Source organism: Sus scrofa, chromosome 1 (genome assembly GCF_054392235.1).
Source record: "Sus scrofa isolate SSC_HxYL_T2T_F1_AM1 chromosome 1, Sscrofa_HxYL_maternal_Yorkshire_Landrace_v2.0, whole genome shotgun sequence".
NCBI lineage: Eukaryota > Metazoa > Chordata > Mammalia > Artiodactyla > Suidae > Sus > Sus scrofa.
Genome location: NC_139383.1, coordinates 205495875 through 205518185, shown reverse-complemented (window position 1 = coordinate 205518185; position 22311 = coordinate 205495875). Strand labels below are relative to the sequence as shown.

Sequence of the window (22311 nt, the reverse complement as noted above, 5' to 3'; positions counted from 1 at the left end):
TCAGGAACAAGACAAGGATGTCCACTCTCGCCACTACGATGTGAGGCTTTTGTAATCAGAATGTTTCTTTTGGGACAGTATAATGACAGTGGAAGTTCGTCATGTTACAGAGCACTTTAAAAAAAATTGTTGGCATATATTTTATTTACAACATTGTGTTAGATTCAGGTGAACAGCAAAGTGAATCAGCCATATATATATATATATATATATATATATATATATATATATATATACATGCATCCACTCTTTTTCAGATTCTTTCCTATCTAGGTTGAGCAGAGTTCCCTGTGCTATAGTCAGTCCTTATTAGTTAGTTATCTATTCCATATACAATAGTGTGTATATGTCAATCCCAAACCCCCAATTTATCCCTTCCCCTCACATTTTCCCCTTGGCAGCCATAAGTTGGACTTTGAAATCTGTGAGTCTCTTGGAGTTCCCATTGTGGCATAGTGGAAACAAATCCAACTAGGAAACATGAGGTTGTGAGTTTAATCTCTAGGCTCTCTCAATGGATTAAGGATCCAGCGTTGCTGTGAGCTGTGGTGTAGACCATAGATGCGGCTCAGATCTGGCATTGCTGTGGCTGTGGTATAGGCTGGTAGCTACAGCTCTGATTTGACCCCTAGCCTGGTAACCTCCATATGCTGTGGGTGCGGCCCCCAAAAGACAAAAAGACCAAAAAAAAAAAAATCTTCGAGTTGCTTTCTGTTTCGTAAGTTCATTTGTATCATTTTTATTAGGTTCTATATGTGAGTAATATGATATTTGTCTTTCTCTGTCTGACTTACTTCTTCTTAGTATGACAATCCTGAGGTCTATCCATGTTGTTGCAAATAGCATCATTTCATTCTTTTTATGGCTGGATAATATTCCATTGTGTATATGTACCACATCTTCTTTATCCATTCCTCTGTCAGTGGACATCCAGGTTGCTTCCAGATCTTGGCTATTGCAAATAGTGCTGCAATGAACATCAGGATGCCTGTATATTTTCTTTTTCTTTCTTTTTTTTTGGGGGGGCGCAGTCACAGAATGTGGAAGTTCCCAGTTGAAGGGTCGAATCAAAGATACAGCTACCAGCCTACACCACAGCCACAGCAATGCCAGATCTGAGTCTCACCTGTGACTTACACCACAGCTCATGATGCCAGATCCCTGACCCATTGAGCAAGGCCAAGGATCAAACCAACATCCTCATGGATTCTAGTCAGATTCGTTTGCACTAGTATTCATTTTCACCACAACGGGAACTCCTGTATCTTTTCAAATTATGGTTTTCCTTGGATAAATGCCCAGGAATGATGGCATTGCTGGATCATATGGTAGTTCTAAATTTATTTGTTTAAGGAACATTCCATACTGTGTTTACATTCTCACCAATAGTGTAAGAGGGTTCCCTTTGCTCCACATCCTTTCCAGGATTTATTGTTTGTAGATTTTTTTTTTGTCTTTTCTAGGGCCACACCCATGGTATATTGAGGTTCCCAGGCTAGGGGTCTAATCAGAGCTGTTGCCACCAGCCTACACCAGAGCCACAGCAATATGGGATCCGAGCCACATCTGCAGCCTCCACCACAGCTCATCACAATGCCAGATGCTTAACCCACTGAGCAAAGCCAGGGATCAAAGCCACAACCTCATGGTTCCTAGTCTGGTTCGTTAACCACTGAGCCATGATGGTAACTTCTGTTTGTAGACTTTTTGATGATAGCCATTCTGGCTGGTGTGAGGTGACACCTCATTGTAGTTTTGAGATGCATTTCTCTAATGATTGGTGATGTTGAGTATCTTTTCATGTGCTTTTTACCTATCTATCTGTCTTCTTTGGAACAAATGTCTATTAAGATCTTCTGCCAATCTTTCTATTGGGTTGTTTTTTTTTTTTAATATTGAGCTGCATGAGTTGTTTGTATATTTTGGAGATTAATTACTTGTCATTCACTTCATTTGCAAAGATTTTCTCCCATTCCGTAGGTTGTCCTTTCATTTTGTTAACGGTTTCCTTTGCTGTGCAAAAATTTTTAAATATAATTGTCACATTTGTTTATTTTTATTTTCATTACTCTAAGAGGTGGTTAAAAAAGATATTGCTGTGATCTATGTCAGAGAGTGTTCTACATATGTTTTCCTCTAAGAGTTTCATAGTATCCACCCTTAAAGGTTTTTAACCAATTATGAGTTTACTTTTGTGTATGTTTTTAGAGTGTTCTAATTTCATTCTTTTACATGTAGCTGTTTAGTTTTCCCAGCAACACCTATTGAAGAGACTATCTTTTCTCTAGTATATATTCTTGCCTACTTTGTCATAGATTAGTTGACCATAGGTGCTTGGATTTATTTCTGGGCTCTCTATTCTGTTCCATTAATCTATGTGTCCGTTTTTGTGCCAAAACCATCCTGTTTTGATTACTGTAGCTTTGTAGTATTGTCTAAAGTCTGAGAGCCTAATTCCTCCAGCTCTGTTATTTTTCTTGTTTTGTATGATGGTAACTTCTGTTTGTAGACTTTGGCTCTTTGGGGTCTTTTTTGTTTCCATACAAATTTAAAAATTTTTTGTTCTTGTTCTGTGAAAAATGCTATTGGTAATTTGATAGGAATTACATTGAATCCATAGGTTGCCTTGTGTAAGCTATAGGTCAATAAAATGGACAATCTAGATGAAATGGACAAATCCTTAGAAAGGTACAATCTTCCAAGACTGACTAGGGAAGAAATAGAAAATATGAACAGACAAATTACAAGTACTAAAATTGAAATGGTGATTTTAAAACTTCCAACAAACAAAAGTGCAGGACCAGATGGATTCATAGACAAATTCTACCAAACATTTAGAGAAGAGTTACTATATATCCTTCTGAAATGCTTCCAGAAAATTTCAGAAGGTAGGACACTCCCAAGCTCATTCTATGAGGCCACCGGCACCCTAACACAAAAATACCACACAAAAAAATTACAGGCCAATGTCACTGATGAACATACACACAAAAATCTTTGGAAAAATACTAGCAAACTGAATCCAATGATACACTAAAAGGATTATACACCATGATCAAATGGGATTTATCCCAGGAATGCAGGGATTCTTTAATATCTGTAAATCAATCAGTGTGAAATACAGCATTAACAAACTAAGAATAAAAACCATATGACCATCTCAATAGATGGTTACAAAGCACTTTGATTTCACAAAAATAAGAGGTATTTGCTGTTGAGGTAGCAAGTGGTGTTTTGTTTTATACAGATGAACTGGGGAAGAACCATAAATTCAGTGTCAAAGAACCAAGATTTTTCTCCCTTCCCTGAACCTGCTTCTAGCCTGCAAAGAAGGTAGTGATTTTTTTATAGTCACTAATTTACATTTGAGAGAAAGTAAAGCTGGAAGCCATTCTGTCTTTGGAAACAAGCCACCAAGGGGAGGCTCTGGCTCCATCTGTCCATAGTAGTCCTTAAGTTCACCAACTACTGGATCCTAGTAATAAGTAAATGCAGGTATATTGTGCTTGGTATATTGTAAGAGCTCAGTCATCATTAACTAAAAAGAAAAACAAATAAAAACAAAAGGTGACCAAATCTGAGTACTGGGCCTTGGCCTCAGTTAGTACAATACAACCAACAGCTATGTCCTGGTTCCAGATGAAGCTCAGGACTAACTCACACCACACTGAAGAAATAACAGTAATTATATCAACTCTGGAATCTCAATGGGATGGTCAGTATTTAATGAAAAGATCTTACCTCATTTTCCTACCCCTAAGATTGGAGATGTGATGTTTAAGGTGCCATTTCATACCTGGCAACAGAAAAATATATATATAAATAACACCCAATACTGATAAGAATATTGTGCAAAGAATGCATCAGAATTATGGGGATCTTGTCAACTGGTACAAAACTTTTGGAAAATATTTGTGCATAGATCTTAAAAATCATAGAAAGTTTTCTGCTCTCTCATTCCTGGGAATTTATCCTGAGGGGAAAAAAATTTCAAATGAGAATACAACTTTGCAAAGTGCATTTATTGCAGCATTATTTTACAAAAATAGCAACAAGAAATATTCTAATCACACAAAGATGGGAAAGTCTTAAATTATGGAATGTCCACAAAATGAAACAGTATTTATCAACTGAAATTATTATAAAGACTTAGCATGTGGAAACACATTCAAAACAAAGCTAAGAGAAAAAAATCAGAATGTAAAATTTAATGTAATAAATGGTATAACTACATCTGTTTAACAATTATGCAAACCTATGGACAAAAATACTGGAAAACCACATGAAAAAATAATTTTTTAAGGTAAGTAGATTGTGCTAACCATAAAAACTTAATTATTTCAAATCTTCAAGAAAAGAAAATTCTGAAACTAAACAATTCCTGAAAATAAAGAATACCTAAACAAGGCACTAACTTAAAAAAAAAAAGCAGTAAATAAAGCCACAATCTTATTTTTTTTATGAATACTGATGTGAAAAATTATAAATAAAATATCAGCAAATTGAATCCAGCAACATATTAAACAAATAATATACCATGGCCAAGTTGAGTTTATTCCAGATATGCAAGGATGATTCAGTAACAGGAAATCTGTTCATATAATTCTCCATATTAGTAGATCAAAGGAGGAAAAACATATGATGTCATCTCAACAGAGACTGAAAAAGCATGTAACAAAACAAATACAACAGTGATTCCTAATTTAAAACAATATTATCTTTGTTTCTTTTTGGCTGTGCTCATGGCATGAAGTTCTGTGGCCAGGAATCGAACCCATGCCACAGCAGTGATCCAAGTCACTGTAGTGAAAGGCCAGATCCTTAACCCAGTGTGCCACCACAGGAAGTCCTAAAATAATATTTAAATTCTTAATAAATCAGGAAAATGGGTATTTTCTCAATGTCATCTATATACCTACACAGATGTATGTAGTTAAACTAAATTTTGGTTATTAGAACTATAAGAATACAGTAACAGTCAGTGGATCTGATGAGTTTGTTAAAGACTAAATGAGTGCAACCACTATTCAAAATCTCAAAGGTAAATTCCACTACCAGAGTACCCTGGTCTTTACCTCTATACCCAAATTACTTTACCTCTGTACCCATTAGAATGCTTTGAGCTGCAAATTACTCGCATTCTCAATATTTTCCAGTAGCTTTGTTTCACATAGGCAAGTCCAAGTCTCCCCATTCACAGGTTCTCACGTTTTCCTCCTTCTCACTATAAATTTCCATCTCAGTCAGCTGTACCAGTGTTTTAGGTATACCAAGTACATTCCTGCCTTGGGACTTTGAACGTGCTGTTCTCTCTGCCTAGAAAGTTCTTTCCTCAAATGTTTTAATGGCTCACTCCCTCATTTTATTCATTTCCCTGACCAAATAACATACTTCTCAAGGATAACCCCAATCATCACTCCCTACATTCTTACCCTGCCTGATTACCTGATTTTATATAATATATTCACAAGGGTGTTGTTTTCTCTGTTACCAGAAAGCATCATGAGGGCAAGCACTTTGACCACATTGTTTACCAGTACCTAGGACAGTGCCTGGCACATAGTAGTTGCTCAGTAGATAATATGTTAAATTATGCTCTAATGTTGTTGGGAAAAAAAGATAATCTGACTTACATATTTAGACAATTAAAGAATTTATTATCTTACATAGCTAAATCCTTTAGGCAGGACAAGCACTAAGAAAACGTAAGGCTTTTTCTCTTTCTCTGCAATTCTCTATAGCCTTCCTTCTTTAATGTGCCTGCTTTATCATCAGACAGTGGCTGCCCTCATTGTCACAAAATATCTGCAGCAGTACTTGAAGCAAAGTGCTTTCTCTTTCATATCCAATTGAGAGAGAGCAAGATGCTCCCCTATACTAGTCAAAGTTCTCTCAAGTTAACACAAAAAATTCCCCCATCATGTAATAAAAGTGAATCCCTTCAGTCTGATTGAGCCCCTTTCATTCACATGCCCACCCCCGAACCAATCACTGAAAAGGAGGATTGAATTCCAATTTGGATCACATGAATTTGGACACACCCCTGGAGAAGGGCTGAGATCAGCCTCCACTGCCTCACATGTGTTGCAGGAGGAAGAAGTAGGTGGACCTTTGTCCTAGATAGAGAGCCAGCCAGCCATGACCACTGTAGTCTCTGACTTCAGGGAAGTCATCAAGCCCAAGGAACTATTTCTGATAGAGTAACTGGCCCCTTATGCTCTTGAAACACAATCCTTGGGGGTGGGGGCTATTTCTTTTTCTTTTTTTTTTTTTTTTTTTTTTTTTTGTCTTTTTGGTATTTCTTTGGGCTGCTCCTGCAGCATATGGAGGTTCCCAGGCTAGGGGTCCAATCGGAGCTGTAGCTGCCAGCCCACGCCAGAGCCACAGCAACGCAGGATCCATGCCGCATCTGCAACCTACACCACAGCTCACGGCAACGCCGGATCGTTAACCCACTGAGCAAGGGCAGTGACCGAACCAACAACCTCATGGTTCCTAGTCGGATTCGTCAACCATTGCTCCATGACGGGAACTCCAAGGGGGCTATTTCTTAAGTAAAGAACTACTCTTAGGGGAGCTGCCTCAAAAATCTTCCTCCTGGGAGAGACTGAGCACTGGGAGGAAGAGAACCAAATACACCTCTTTCTCAGGAGAGAGAAGGAGATAGAAACAGCAATTCAAAACACATTTCACCTCACACCAGCCAGAATTGCCATCATCAAAAATACTACAAACAATAAATGTTGGAAAAGGTGTGAAGAAAAGGGAAACCTACTATACTGTTGGTGGGAATGTAAACTGGTGCAACCACTGCAGAAAACACTATGGAGGTTCCTTAAAAAACTAAAAAGAGCTATCATATGATCCGGCAATCCCACTCCTGGGCATCTATCCAAAGAAAACTATAATTTGAAAAGATATATGCACCCAGTGTTCATAGCAGCACTATTTACAATAGCCAAAACGTGGAAGCAAACTAAGTGTCCATTGACAAAGGAATGGATAAAGAAAATGTGGTGCATGTATACAATGGAGTATTACTCAGCTGTAAAAAAAAAAAAAAAAAAAGAAAAGAAAAGAAATACATAATGCCATTTTCAGCAACATGGATGGAACTAGAAATTATCATACTAAGTGAAATAAGCCAAACAAAGACATATATGATATAACTTACATGGAATCTTTTAAAATGATATAAATGAACTTATTTACAAAACAGAAACAGACTTACAGGCTTAGAAAACAAAGTTATGGTTGTCTAAGGAGGAAGGTGGTGGGGAGGGATAAATTAGAAGTTTGAAACTAACATATACATACTACTATATATAAAATAGAAAAATAACAAGATCTACTATATAGCATGAGAAAAACTATTCAATATTCTGTAATAATCTATATGGGAAAAGAATCTGAAAAAGAATTGGTATATGTATATGCATAACAGAATAATTTTGCTGTATGCATGAAATTAACACAACATTGTAAATCAATTATACTCCAATATAAAATAAAAATTAATCCTTTTTTTAGGAGTTCCCATTGTGACTCAGAGGTAACAAACCCAACTAGTATCCATGAGGATGCAGATTCAATCTCTGGCCTCATTCAGTGGGTTAAGGATCCAGTATTGCTATGAGCTGTACTGTAGGTCACAGACATAGTTCAGATCTGACATCACTGTGGCTGTGGTAGGCTGGCAGCTACAGCTCTGATTCAACCCCTAGCCCATAAACTTCCGTATGCCACAGGTGTGGCAGAAAGAAAGAAAAGAAAAGAATTTAAAAAGAGAAGGGAGGGAGGGAGGAAGGAAGGAATTAAAATTGCAAAAAAAAAAAAAAAAAATTTCACCAGAGAGCATTTTTTTCAAACCAGTATAAAAACATGAATAATCTACAAAATTTAACATTCATCCACAGAATTTAAAGGTCATTCAATTCATATTCAGGAAACATGAAGAAAGGCAGCAATTCAACACAGAAGAAAATATTCTGTCAGCAAAATGAGCCAGGCTATAAATTACTGAGAACATATCACCAGTGAGATACCCTAAACTAATAAATCAACAGTTTGACTAAAAGTTGCTCCAGGCACAACTCTGGCATTGATTTCCTAGGAAAGAAAGCCACCAAGAGACACTGAAAACCATCTAAAGTATTGTCTTCCCTTTGAACAAATGTTACAATATTCTATTTCACCTGTGGCAAAAGCACAAACCAACTTCTAATATATCATCCCTGGAAAATATCTGATCATTTTTTATACTATGACTCCTTCACTGAGATGCTTTAAATGCCATATAATTATTTTCTTTTTAAATAGCTATTGTCACAAACTATATTTAGATATTTTGGGGTGACTATTTCATAGGCCTTGAGAATGCTGTTTTTCTCGACATTGTATATGTCAAAACTATTGTAAGTTGACCTCCTTCCCAACCCCCAATGTTGGAAGCTGCAAACAACACATAGCAAAGGCAAGCCTTTTGTTTCTAACATAGAAAATGTAAGAATTTGAGTAAAACTTTCTTGCTTTCTCAGTTCATTTTAGTTTATTATTATCATTATTACTTTTTTTTCTTTTTTTAGGGCTGCACCCATGAGGCATATGGAGATTTCCCTGCTAGGGGTCTAATCAGAACCACAGCTGCCTGCCTACACCACAGCCACAGCAAGGCCAGATCCCAGCCATGTCTGTGACCTACACCACAGCTCACACCAATGCCAAATCCGTAACCTACTAAGTGAGGTCAGGGCTCAAACTAGCAACCTCATGGTTCCTAGTCAGATTCGTTTCCACTGCACCACAATGGAAACTCCTCTTGCTTCTTTCTAATTATCTTACAAGGGTGTCTTCTTCAAAGGGGCTAGTGTTTACTCACATGACATGAGCCTAAATATTACCCAGCATTATACGTTCTCTTTCATGAAAAACATCACTGATTTTGCAATGAACTAGGGTAGAGGATTTGAAGATGCACAATATTGCATTACTAGCCAGGAAACCTGATACAAGTTCCTCTAGAACACAACCAGCCAAGACAGGGCTGGAGCATCCCCAGGATGTCTGCACCCCACCCAGGATTCCTTCCACCTCAGCAGGGCCCCTCCCCTGGAACCTTCTCCCCTCAGCAAGGCACTTTCTACTGTGTCTTTCTGTACACTCATTAGGCAGCTGCTTACAAAGCATAAAGTCAGGCCCTGAGTTTTCTGTCATCCAAAGCAAACGTCTAGTGAAGCTTTAAACATCCATAAGGATATATATAGATATACCCAAACTAAAGTTGCTCAAAATAATCACAGCAAGTGGACAAGATGGCAGAGTAGCACTACTTAAGCTCACCTTCACTCACGAAAACACCAAAATTACAACTAACTACTGAACGATAATGGATAAAATAGACTGGAAACTACTGAAAAAGATATCCTACACTAAAGACAAAGAAAAAGCCACATCAAAATGGAAGGAGGGATACATTCATGATATAAGTAATGCTATACCCACCAGGTGGCTGACCCACAGACTGGAAAATAACCATATCACAGAGGCTCTTTCACAGGGGTGAGAGTTCTGAACCCCACTCAGGCTCCCATGCCTGGCGATCTGGCATTGGGAGGAGGGGCATCCAGAGCATTTTGTGTTGAGGGCCAGAGGGGCTTGCATGCAGGGGCTCCACAGGACTGGGGGAAATGGAGATTCCACTCTTGGAGGGTGCACACAGGATTCAATGTGCACTGGGTCCCAGGGCAAAGCAGAGACTCCATAAGAATCTGGGTCAGACCTACCTGTGGGTCTTGGAGGGTCTCCTGGTAAAGCAGGGGATAGTGGTGGCTCCTTATAAGGTAAGAACATTGGAGGCAGAGGTCCTGGGAATATTCATCAGCATGAGCTGCCCTGGAGGTTATCATTTTGGAAAAAGCTGACACCACCCATCAGGGCTGAGAAGGCCCAGGCCAAACAAAAAACACAGTAGGGACACAGCCCCACCTATCAGCTGCCTAAAGACCAACCCCCTCCCAGGCACACACCTGCCTCTAATCACACTCAGTTCCACCTACAAATGGGCAGGCACCAGTCTCTCCTATCAGGAAGCTTCTAACAAGCCCCTCTATCAACTTCTCCCACAAGGTGGCAGACAACAGAAGCAAGGGTTGCTGCAACTCTGCATATTGCAAAAAGGAGACCAGATGAAAACCTACACAAATGAAAAAGCAGAGGAATATAAGCCAGATTAGGGAACTAGACAAAACCCCAGAAAAACAGCTAAGTAAAGTGGAGATAAGCAACCTACCCAAAAAAAGACTTTAGGATAATGATCACTCTTTGGCCTTTTGGCTAAGATCAACTGAAGACTTTAGAATAATGATAACAAAGATGATCCAAGACCTTGTGTGGGGGGGGGGGGAATAGAGGCAAGAATTTATCAATTAAAAAAATGTACAGACAGGATTAAGATGGCAGAATGGAAGGACTGGAGCTCAACTTCTCTCATAAAAACAATGAAATTACAACCAAATGCTGAGCAATCTTTGACCAAATGGACTGGAAACTTTCAAAAAGATATCCTACTCCAGAAGAAAAAGAGGAGGCCACATCAAGAGGTACAAGGGGAGATTACATGATATAAGCAATGCCATACCTCCCAGTGGGAAGCACCACAGACTGGAAAGTAACTGTATCACAGAGACTCACCTAGAGGAGTGAGAATTCTGAGCCCCACATCAGGTCCCCATGCCTGGGGATCTGGCCTTGGGAGAAAGAGCCCACAGAGCATCTGGCATTGAAGGCCAGTGGGGCTTGTGCATAGGAGCTCCATGGGCCTGGGGGAAACAGAGACCCCATTCTTAAAAGGCACACACAGACTTTCATGTGCACTGGGTTCCAGGGCGAAGCAAAGTCTCCATAGGAATCTGGGTCAAACCTGACTGCAGTTCTTGGAGGATCTCCTGGAAAAACAGGGGTTGAATGTGGCTTGTTGTGGGGGAAGGGCATTAGAAGCAAAGCTCTTGGGAATATTCATCAGCATGCATTTCTCTGGAGGTGGCCATTTTGGGAAAATCTGGCCCTGCCCATCAGTGCTGAGAAGCCCTAGGCCAAACAACAATCCAGATGGGATCACAGCCCCGTCCCTCAGTATACAGGATGTGTAAGGACCCCTCAGGCACACAGCCACCTCTAATCTCACACAGAGACAAAGACCTACCCACCAGAGGGATGGGAATCAGCTCCACCAACCAGTGGGCAGGCATCAGCCCCTCCTATCAGGAAGCCTACAGCAAGTCTCCATACCAACTTCAGCCACAGGGAGGGTGGACACCAGAAGTAAGATAAGCTACAACTCCATTATCTGTAAAAAGGTCACACACCACAAACCTATAAAAATGAAAATACAGAGAACTGCAACTCAGATAAGGGAGAAAGAAAAATCCCCAGAAAAACAACTAAGTGATCAGGAGATTCTCAGCCTCCAGGAAAAAGAGTTTATACTGTTGATGCTGAAGATGATGCAAGACATTGGAAATAAACTGGAGGCAAAGATTGATAATTTTCAGGAAACACTCAGCAAAGAAATACAAGAAATAAACCTTAAGCAAGAAGAGATGCAAAAAACAATAACTGAAATAAAAATTCATTAGAAGCAGCCAAGAGCAGAATACAGGAGGCAGAAGAATAAATAAGCAAGGTGGAAGACAGATTAGTGGAAATCATGGTGCAGAACAGAAAAGAGAAAGAAAACTGAAAACAAATGAAGAGAGTCTCAGAGAACTCTAGGACAATGTTAAATGCACCAACATCTGTTTTATAGGGGTGCCAGAAGGCGAAGAGAGAGATAAAGGGACAGAAAAAATATTTGAAGAGATAATAGCCGAAAACTTCCCTAACATGGGAAAGGAACCACTCACTCAAATCTAGGAATTGCAATGAGTACCATGTAAAATAAACCCAAGGAGGAACACCCTGAGACACATGTTAATCAAACTGACCAAAATTAAAGACAAAGAGAAAATCTTGAAAGCAGCCAGGGAAAAGAAACAATTAACATACAAGGGAACCCCAATAAGGTTATCAGTAGATTTTTCAGCAGAAACTCTGCAGACCAGAAGAGAGTGGCATGATATACTTAATGTGATGAAAGGAAAAACTTCCAAGGAATACTTTACCCAGCAAAGCTCTCATTCAGATTGCAAGGAGAAATCAAAAGCTTTACAGATAAGCAAAAGCTAAGAGAATTCAGCAACACTAAACCAGCTTTACAACACATTCTAAAGGAACTTCTCTAGGCAGAAAAGAAAAGGCCACGACCAGAAACAAAAATACCACAAATGAAAAGTCTCACAAGTAAAGGCATGTATACAATAAAGATACGAAATCATCCATGCACAATTATGCCACCAAAATCAGAAATTGTGAGGAGGGTACAAATGCAGAACACTGGAGATGTACTTGCAATTAAGAGACCAACAACTTAAAACAATCTCGTATATATATAGACCCTGATATCAAAATTTCAGAGTAACCGCAAACCAAAAATCTACAATTGATACACAAACAAATAAAAATCAACTTGAATAGAACACTAAAGATAGTCATTGGACCACAAGAGGAGAGAACAAGAGAAGAAGGGAAGAAAAAAGAGCAACAAAACCAAATCCAAAACAGTTAATAAAATGGCAATAAGAACATATATATCAATAATCACCTTAAATGATAATGGACTAGACGCCCCAACCAAAAGACATAGACTGGATTAATGAATACGAAAACAAGACCCATATATATGCAGTCTTCAAGAGACCTGCTTCACTTCTAGGGACACATACAAACTGAAAGTGAGAGGATGGAAGAAAATATTCCATGCAAACGGGAATCAAAAGAAAGCTGGAGTAGCAATACTAATATCAGACAAAATAAACCTTAAAATTATGAATATTTTAAGATACAAGGAAGGACAGTGCATAATGACCAAAGGATCAATCCAAGAAGAAGATGTAACAATTTTAAATATCTATGTACCCAACATAGGATCACCACAATATAGTCAGCAACTGCTAGCAACCTTAAAAGGACAAATCGACAATAACACAATAATAGTGGGGGATTTTAACACCTAAACAGACAAGACCTAAAAGTAGTAGAAGGAAAGAAATCATAAAGATCAGAGCAGAAATCAATGAAATAGAAATAAAGAAAACCATAGAAAAGATCAATGAAACTAAAAGCTTGTTCTTTGAAAAGATCAACAAAATTGATAAACCCTTAGCCAGACCTATCAAGAAAAAAGATGGAGGACTCAAATCGATAAAATTAGAAAAGAAAGCAGTTCCTGTTGTGGCTCAGTGGTTAATGAAGCCGACTAGGAACCATGAGGTTGCAGGTTCCATCTCTGGCCTTGCTCAATGGGTTAAGGATCTGGTGTTGCTGTGAGCTGTGGTGCAGGTTGCAGACATGGCTCAGATCCCATGTTGCTGTGGCTGTGGCATAGGCCAGTGACTACAGCTCCAATTAGACCCCTAGCCTGGGAACCTCCATATGCCATGGGGGTGGCCCTAGAAAAGGCAGAAAGACAAAAGATAAAATAAAATAAAATAAGGTAAAATAAAGGGAAATTTAGAAAAGAAAAATGAGAAGTAACAACGGACATCACAGAAATACATATCATAAGAGGATCATAAGAGACTACCATATGAAACTACACACCAATAAAATGGAAAACCTTGAAGAAATGGACAAATGCTTAGAAAAGTACAATCATCCAAGACTAAACCAAGATGAAACAGAAAAGATGAATGGACCAATCACAAGTACTGAAATTGAAACTGTGATTTAAAAACTTCCAACAAACAAAAGTCCAGGACCAGATGGCTTCACAGGCAAATTCTATCAAATATTTAGAGAGGATCTAACAACTATCATTCTGAAACTATTCCAAAAAATTGAAGAGGAAGGGACACTCCCAAACTTATTCTATGAGGCCACCATCACCCTGATACCAAAACCAGACAAAGACACCACAAAAAAAAGAAAACTACAGGCCAATTTACTGATGAACATAGTTGGAAAAATCCTCAACAAAATACTGGCAAACCACATCCAACAATACAGTAAAAGGATTGTACATCATGATCAAGTGGGATTTATCCCAAGGATGCAAGAATTCTTCAATATCTGCAAATCAATCAGTGTGATAAACCACATTAACAAACTGAAGAATAAAAACCATATGATCCTCTCAATAGACACAGAAAAAGCCTTTGACAAAATCCAACCCCCATTTCTGATAAAAACCCTTCAGAAAGTGGGCATAGAGGGAACCTACCTCAACATAATAAAGGCCACATATGACAAACCCACAGTGAACATCATTCTCAATGGTCAAAGGCTGAAAGAATTAGTGCTGAGATCAGGAGCAAGACAAGGATGTCCACTCTAGCCACTACTATTCAACATAGTTTTGGAAGTCCTAGCCACAGCAATCAGAGAAGTTAAAGAAATTAAAGGAAATCAAATTGGAAAGGAAGAAGTAAAACTATCACTATTTGCAGATGACATGATACTATACCTAGAGAATCCTAAAGACTCTACCAGAAAATTGATAGAACTCAGCAACAAATTTGGCAAATTCACAGCATACAAAATTAATACACAGAAATCAATGGCATTTCTATATACTAACAATGAAAGATCAGAGAAATTATGGAAGCAATCCCATTTACCATCACATCCAAAAGAATAAAATACCTAGGAGTAAACTTACCTAAAGAGACAGAAGACCTGTACTCTGAAAACTATAAGACACTGATGAAAGAAATCAAAGATGACACAAACAAATGGAAAGACATACCATGCTCTTGGATTGAAAGAATCAATATTATCAAAATGACTATGCTAACCCAAGGCCATCTACAGATTCAATGCAATCCATCTCAAATTACCAAGGGAATTTTTCACAGAACTTGAACAAAATATTTCAAAGTTTTTTTGGAAGCACAAAAGACCCAGAAGAGCCAAAGACATCCTGAAAAAGAAAAATGGAGCTGAAGGAATCAGGCTCCCGGACTTCAGACTATACTACAAAGCAACAGTCATCAAAACCATATGGTACTGGCACAAAGACAGAAATATAAATCAGTGGAACAGTTTAGAAAGCCCAGAATTAAACCCACGCACCTAGAGCCAACTAATCTATGACAAAGGAGGCAAGAATATACAATGGAGAAAAGACAGCCCCTTCAATAAGTGGTGCTGGGAAAACTGGATGGCCACATGGAAAAGAATGAAATTAGAACACTTCCTAACACCACAAAAATAAACTCAAAGTGGGTTAAAGACCTAGATTAAAGACCAGATATGATAAAACTCTTAGAGGAAAACATAAGCCAAACACGCTCCGACATAAACGACAGCAACATCTTCTCAGATCCACCTCCTACAGTAATGACAATAAAAACAAAAATAAATAAATGTGACTTAATTAAACTTAAAAGTCTCTGCACAGCAAAGGAAACCTTAAACAAAATGAAAAGGCAACCCGCAGAATGGGAGAAAATATTTGCAAATGAATCAAATGACAAGGGATTAATCTCCAAAATTTATGAACACCTCCTACAGCTCAATACCAAAAAAAAAAAAAAAAAAATGAACAACCCCACCAAAAATTAGAAGAAGATCTAAACAGACAATTCTCCAAAGAAGGCATACAGGTGACCAAAAAACAAATGAAAAGATGTTCAACATCACTCACTTTTAGAGAAATGCAAATCAAAACCACTACGAGGTACCACCTTATTCCAGAATGGCCCATCTTCAAAAAGTCTACAAACAATAAGTGCTGGAGAGGGTGTGGAGAAAAAGGAACCCTGTTACACCATTGGTGGGATTGTAAATTGGTGCAGCCACTGTAGAAAACAGTATGGAGATTCCTCAGAAAACTAAAAATAGAATTACCATTTGATCCAGCAATCCAACTCCTGGGCATCTATCCAGAGAAAACCATGATTCGCAAAGACACATGTACTCCAATATTTATGGCAGCACTATATACAATAGCCAAGACATGGAAACAACCTAAATGTCCACCAACAGAGGAGTGGATAAAGAAGGTGTGGTATATATACACAATGGAATATTACTCAGCCATTAAAAGGAAAGAAATAATGGTATTTGCAGCAACGTGTTTGGACCCAGATATTATCGTGCTAAATGAAGTCAGTCAGACAATGAACCAACATCAAATGCTATCCTTACATGTGGAATATTTTTAAAAAGGACACAATGAACTTCTTTGCAGAACAGATACTGAGTCACAGACTTTGAAAAACTTGTGGATTCCAAATGAGACAGGTTGTGGGGTGGGGGGATGCACTGAGGGTTTGGGATGGACATGCTATAAAATTTGGTTGTGATGATTGTTGTACACCCATAAATGTAATAAAATTCATTAAGTAATAAAAAAATAATTATTAAAGAAAAAAAAGAATGTAGAACAAAGACAATTTAAAGATTAAACAATCAGAGGTCCAAAACACAATAACCAAAATAAAAATTCACTAGAAGAAACAAATAGCAGAACAAATAACTGAGGTGGAAGAAGGACTGGTGGAAATCACCAATGCAGAAAAGAATGAAAAAAGAAGAATTAAAAGAAATGAGGTCTAAGAGAATTATGGGGCAAATTTAAGTGCACCAACATTCACATTATGAGGTGCCAGAGGAGAATATAGAGAGAAAGAACCAGAGAAAATAGTTGAAGAGATAATAGCCAAAAACTTTCCTAACATGAGAAAGGAATGATTCACTCAAATCCAGGAAGCACAACAAATACCATATAAAATAAACCTAAGGAGGAACATCCCAAGGCACATATAAATCAAATTGACCAAAATTAAAGACAAAGAGAAAATATCAAAAGCAGCTAGGGAAAAGCAACAAATAACATAGACGTGAATCCCAATAAGTTTGTCAGCTAATTTTTCCGCAGAAACACTGGAGGTCAAAATGGAGTGGCACAATATATTGAAAGTGATGAAGGGAAAACACTTCCAACCAAGAATACTTTACCCAGCAAGACTCTCATTCAGATTTGAAGAAGAAATCAAAAGCTTTACAGACAAGCAAAAGCTAAGAGAACACAGCACCACTAAACCAGATTTTCAACAAATACTAAGAGAGTTTCTCTAGTTGGAAAAGAAAAGGCCACAACCAGAAGCAAGAAAATTACAAATGAGAAGACTCACCAGTAAAGTCAAACATATAGTAAAGGTAGAAAATCATCCAAACACAAATATGATATCAAAACCAGCAATCATGAGAAGTGAGTACAAATGCATGATACCAAATGCATGATGGGAGATGCATTTGTAATTGAGGGACCAGCAACTTAAAACAATATTATATATACATCAAAAGTTCATGGTAGCTACAAAACAAAAACCTGCAATAGATACACAGACAAATAAGAAAAAGCAATCCATATACAATTCTAAACATAGTCATCAAGTTACAAGAGAAGGGAAGAAAAAAGACCAGTAAAAACAAATCCAAAACAATTAACATAATGGCAGTAAGAATTTACATAATTATTATGATATGTAAATAATAATAACCTTAAATGTAAATGTACTAAATGCTCCAACCTAAAGACATAGACTGGATTAATCGTTACAAAAACAAGACCCATATATATGCTGTCTACAAGAGACCCACTTCTGTTCTAGGGACACATACAAACTGAAAGTGAGAGGATTGAAGAAAACATTACATGCAAACAGAGATCAAAAGAAAGCTAGAGTAGCAATAGTCATATCAGACAAAAGAGACCTTAAAATATAGAATGTTACAAGAGACAAAGAAGGATATTACAGAATGATCAAAGGATCAATCCAAGAAGAAAATATAACAATTGTAAATATATATGCACCGAATATAGGAGCACCTCAATATATAGGCAACTGTTAACAGCCTTAAAAGGAGAAATTGACAATAACACAATAATAGCAGAGGACTTTAACACCCCACTTATAGCAATGAACAGATCATCTAGACAGAAAATCAACAAAGAAACAAAGACCTTAAATAATGCATTAGACCAGATGGACTTCACAGATATTTATAGAATATTCCATCCAAAAACAGAAGAATACACATTCTTCTGAAGTGCACATGGAACATTTTCTAGGATAGACCACATTCTGGGCCACAAATCAAGCCTTGGTAAATTTAAGAAATTGAAATCATATCAAGCAACTTTTCAAAAGAATCATAGCAATCCTAGTTCTGAGACTTAAGTGAACTTTCTCCTACCATCCCTTACTAAGTATATGATGTAATGAACAGTGGTCCCACACCATATCCACAGAAAGCATGTGTTAAGAATTTAGGTTAAATCTCATGATCTTCTCTCTCTCTCTTTATTTCATATTGTGGTAAGAACACAACATAAGATCTACCCTCTTAAATTTTTAAGAGTACAATGCTGTATTAACTATAGGTATTAAGTTGCACAGCAGATCTCTAGAAATTATTCATCTTGCATAACCGAAACTTTATACCTGTTGAACAACAACTCCCCCTTTCTCCCTCTCCTCTCCCCTGGCAACCATCATTATACTTCCTGCTTCTACAAGTTTGTCTATTGTAGATATATAAGTGTAATTATACAGTATTTGTTCTTCTGAGACTGGCTTATCTCACTCAGCATAATGTCCTCTGGATTTACCCATGTTGTTACCAGTGGCAGGATTTTCTTCTTTTTTACAACTGTATAATATTCGTGTGTGTGTGTGTGTGTGTATCACATTTTCTTTATCCATTCATTTGTTCGTGGACATTTAAAGTGTACCATTACCATTGCGAATAATTCTGCAATAAACCTGGTAGTACAAATATCTCTTTGGGATCTTGATTTCAATTGTTTTGAATAAATACCCAGAAGTGAGATTGCTGGATCATATGGTATTTCTATTTTCAATATTTTGAGGAACCTCCATACTGTTTCCTTAGTGACTGCACCATTTTACATTTTCATCCAGAGTATACAAGGGTTCCAATTTCTCCACATCCTCTCCAACAAACGTTATCTTTCATTTCTTTGATAGTAGCCATTATAACATGTGTGAGGCGATATTACACTGTTTTGATTTGCATTTCCCTGATGATTAGTGATGTTGAGTACATTTTCCTGTACTTTTTGGCCATTAATATGCCTTCTTGGGAGAAATGTCTGCTCAAATCCCTTGCTCATTTTTTTTTTTTTTGTCTTTTTTTTTTTTTTTTTTTTTTGCTATTTCTTTGGGCCGCTCCCGCGGCATATGGAGGTTCCCAGGCTAGGGGTCCAATCGGAGCTGTAGCCACCGGCCTACACCAGAGCCACAGCAACGCTGGATCCGAGCCGCGTCTGCAACCTACACCACAGCTCACGGCAACGCCGGATCGTTAACCCACTGAGCAAGGGCAGGGACCGAACCCGCAACCTCATGGTTCCTAGTCGGATTCGTTAACCATTGCGCCACGACGGGAACTCCCCTTGCTCATTTTTTAATTGGGTTGTTCATTTGCTTGCTTGTTCATTTTGCCTTTGAGTTGTAGGAGTTCCTTATATATTTTGAATATTAACCACTAACCAATACACAGTTTGCAAACATTTTCTCCCATTCTGTAGGATGTCTTTCATTTTGTTGATGGCTTTATTAGCTGTGCAGAAGTTTTTTAGTTTAATGTAGTGCCACTTATCAATTTCTGTTTTTGTTGCCTGTGCTTTTGGTGTCATATTCAAGAAATCATTGCCAATACCAACATCAAGAAGCTTTTCTCCTGTTTTCTTCTAGGAGTTTCACAGTTACAGGCCTTATGTTTAAGACTTTTACCCATTTCGAGTTGACTTTTGTGTAGATGTAAGGATCCAATTTCATTCTTTTGCATGTGGATATTCAATTTTCCCAAAACCATTTGTTTACAAGAACATTCTTTCTCCACTGTGTGTTCTTGACTCCCTTTTTGAAGGTCCATTAACCCATATGTATGGGTTTCTTTCTGGATTCTCTATTCTGTTCTGTTGGTCTTTTTATTTGTCTTTACGCCAGCTCCAAACTGTTTTGATTAATGCAGCTTTGTAACATCTCATGTCATTTGTTTTTGGTTTTTTTAGGGCTTCGCCGGCAGCATGTGGAGGTTCCCAGGCTAGGGGTCAAATCAGAGCTGTAGCCGCTGGCCTACACCACAACCACAGTAATGCCAGATCCAAGCTGCATCTGCAACCTACAAGGCAGCTCACGGCAACACCAGATCCTTAACCTACTGAGCAAGGCTAGGGATTGAACCTGAATCCTCATGGATGCTAGTCAGATTTGTTTCCACCGAGCCATGACAAGAACTCCGTCATGTCATTTTTTTAATTGAAGATCAATGACAGGGTAACAAAGCAGGGTACAGCAAACGAGTGGATGAGTTTGCCAGAAAGAGACCAACAAGTTTAGGTATATTTTATGGTTTATTTGCTCTCTAAAATAGAAAGCAAGCCAAAGAGAAGCTCTATGGAAGACTAGCAAGTGTTTAAAACGGTCCCTACAGAGAATGGAGATAGAGAGGTTTAATCTGAGTAAATAAATAGACTTAAAAAGGGACTCAGATAAAACTGAAACTACATATTAGAGAGAAATCCCTAGCTCAGAATGACTTTATTGAGCAGAAATCAGGTCCCAAGGGCAGCCAAACTGCAGAAAGCAGAGCGTAGATTTGAGGCAAGATTAGGATGTTTCCAGGACAGCTAAGGTGCAAGAGGTTTGAGGGGTTGTCAACAAAGTGAGTGAAGAAATGAAGGGAGTCTGAACTTCCCTTCAGTGAGGGAATGGGGACAAGAGGTAACTGGTGAGCCATGGAGTCCTTGCAGCAAGGGCCATGTCACATTCATCTCTGATTCCCAGCACCCAGCATAGTTGATGCTCAATACATACTGAATTTATGTATGAATGAAAGAAGTGGATGGATGGAGTTTCTGTCATGGCTCAGTGGTTAACGAATCCGACTAGGAACTATGAAGTTTTGGGTTCGATCCCTGGCCTTGCTCAGTGGGTTAAGGTTCCGGCGTTGCCGTAAGCTGTGGTGTAGACTGCATGCGCAACTCGGATCCCGCGTTGCCGTGGCTCTGGTATAGGCCAGTGGCTACAGCTCCGATTCGACCCCTAGCCTGGGAACCTCCATATGCCATGGGAGCGGCCCAAGAAATGGCAAAAAAAAAAAAGACAAGAAGAAAAAGAAAGAAGTGGGTGAATGAATATACAATCATGAGTGTACATACACACAGAATTGGAGAGAGAAAAATAGTCTTGTACACTAGGAGACCAGGGTCATCATTAGATAAAATTCACCAATATTATCTACCCTTGTTAATTCTTGTTACCTCAAATAGGTACTTCGTTTTCCTTGCTCTACCCTTTAATAGCTAAGACTTGACACTAAGACTGCATTTTGGGGAACCCAAGCAAAGGCAGGCAAATCTCCTTGGAAGCTTCTAGGGAAGTATTTCCCCTCTGATGAAAAGAGGCTAATAAGGAGAAATTGTCCTTCCTGATTCTGGATGCAGTGGCATGAGGACAAAATGCCTGGAGCAGAGGCAGCCATCCAGTAAGCAAGAGAAGATAAGCTTGTAAACAAAAACCAGTGTGATGAAGACAGCAGTGTGATTTCATTGTCTCACTAAACTAACCAACCTTCTCATTATGTGAATTTATAAATATTTTCATTATTTAAGCCACAGATAGTCCCATTTTTTGTAGTTGTAGCTCCATCCCACTTGATACAGTGAGGCCAACAGAGTGGAATCCCCCACCTGTAGGCTATAACTAACACGATGCTGCTACACATGAGGAGGGAACAGTGAATTCACTTAAATTTAAATATTCATTTTTTAGGTCAGGTAGTTCAGAGCACAATTACTTAGGTGGATTCATAAATTTTTCTTTTCAGATATTAATTTTATTTTTTATTTTATTTACAATGTGAGAGTTTCAGATGTATAGCAAAGTGATTCAGTTATACATATACATATATCCATTCCTTTTCAGATACTTATATAACTGATGCCTTTTCAGATTCTTTTCCCATATAGATTATTACACAATATTGAGTAATATTGAGTCCCCTGTGCTATACAGTAGGTTCTCATTGACCATCTATTTTATATATAGTAGTGTGTATATGTTAATCTCAAACTCCTAATTTATCCCTCCCCCATGTTTCCTCTTTGGTAAACATGTTCGATTTCAAAATCCATGAGTCTGTTTCTATTTTGTAAATAAGTTCATTTGTATCATTTTTTTT

General features: G+C 38.2%; 1 protein-coding gene across 3 annotated transcripts in view; it reads right to left on the bottom strand.

Moving 5' to 3' along the window:
* The window catches only part of GPHB5 (glycoprotein hormone subunit beta 5), an 85185-nt gene that overhangs the window by 28061 nt on the left and 34813 nt on the right, over nucleotides 1-22311 (bottom strand). For 2 of the 3 annotated variants that reach the window (XR_014820484.1, XM_021075408.2), the window contains exon 5: nucleotides 3742-3796. The exons of the other annotated variant lie outside the window; for it this stretch is intronic. The gene's annotated coding sequence lies outside the window, so the exon portion shown is untranslated. The remainder of the gene's footprint in view (nucleotides 1-3741; nucleotides 3797-22311) is intronic. 3 annotated transcript variants of the gene reach the window in all.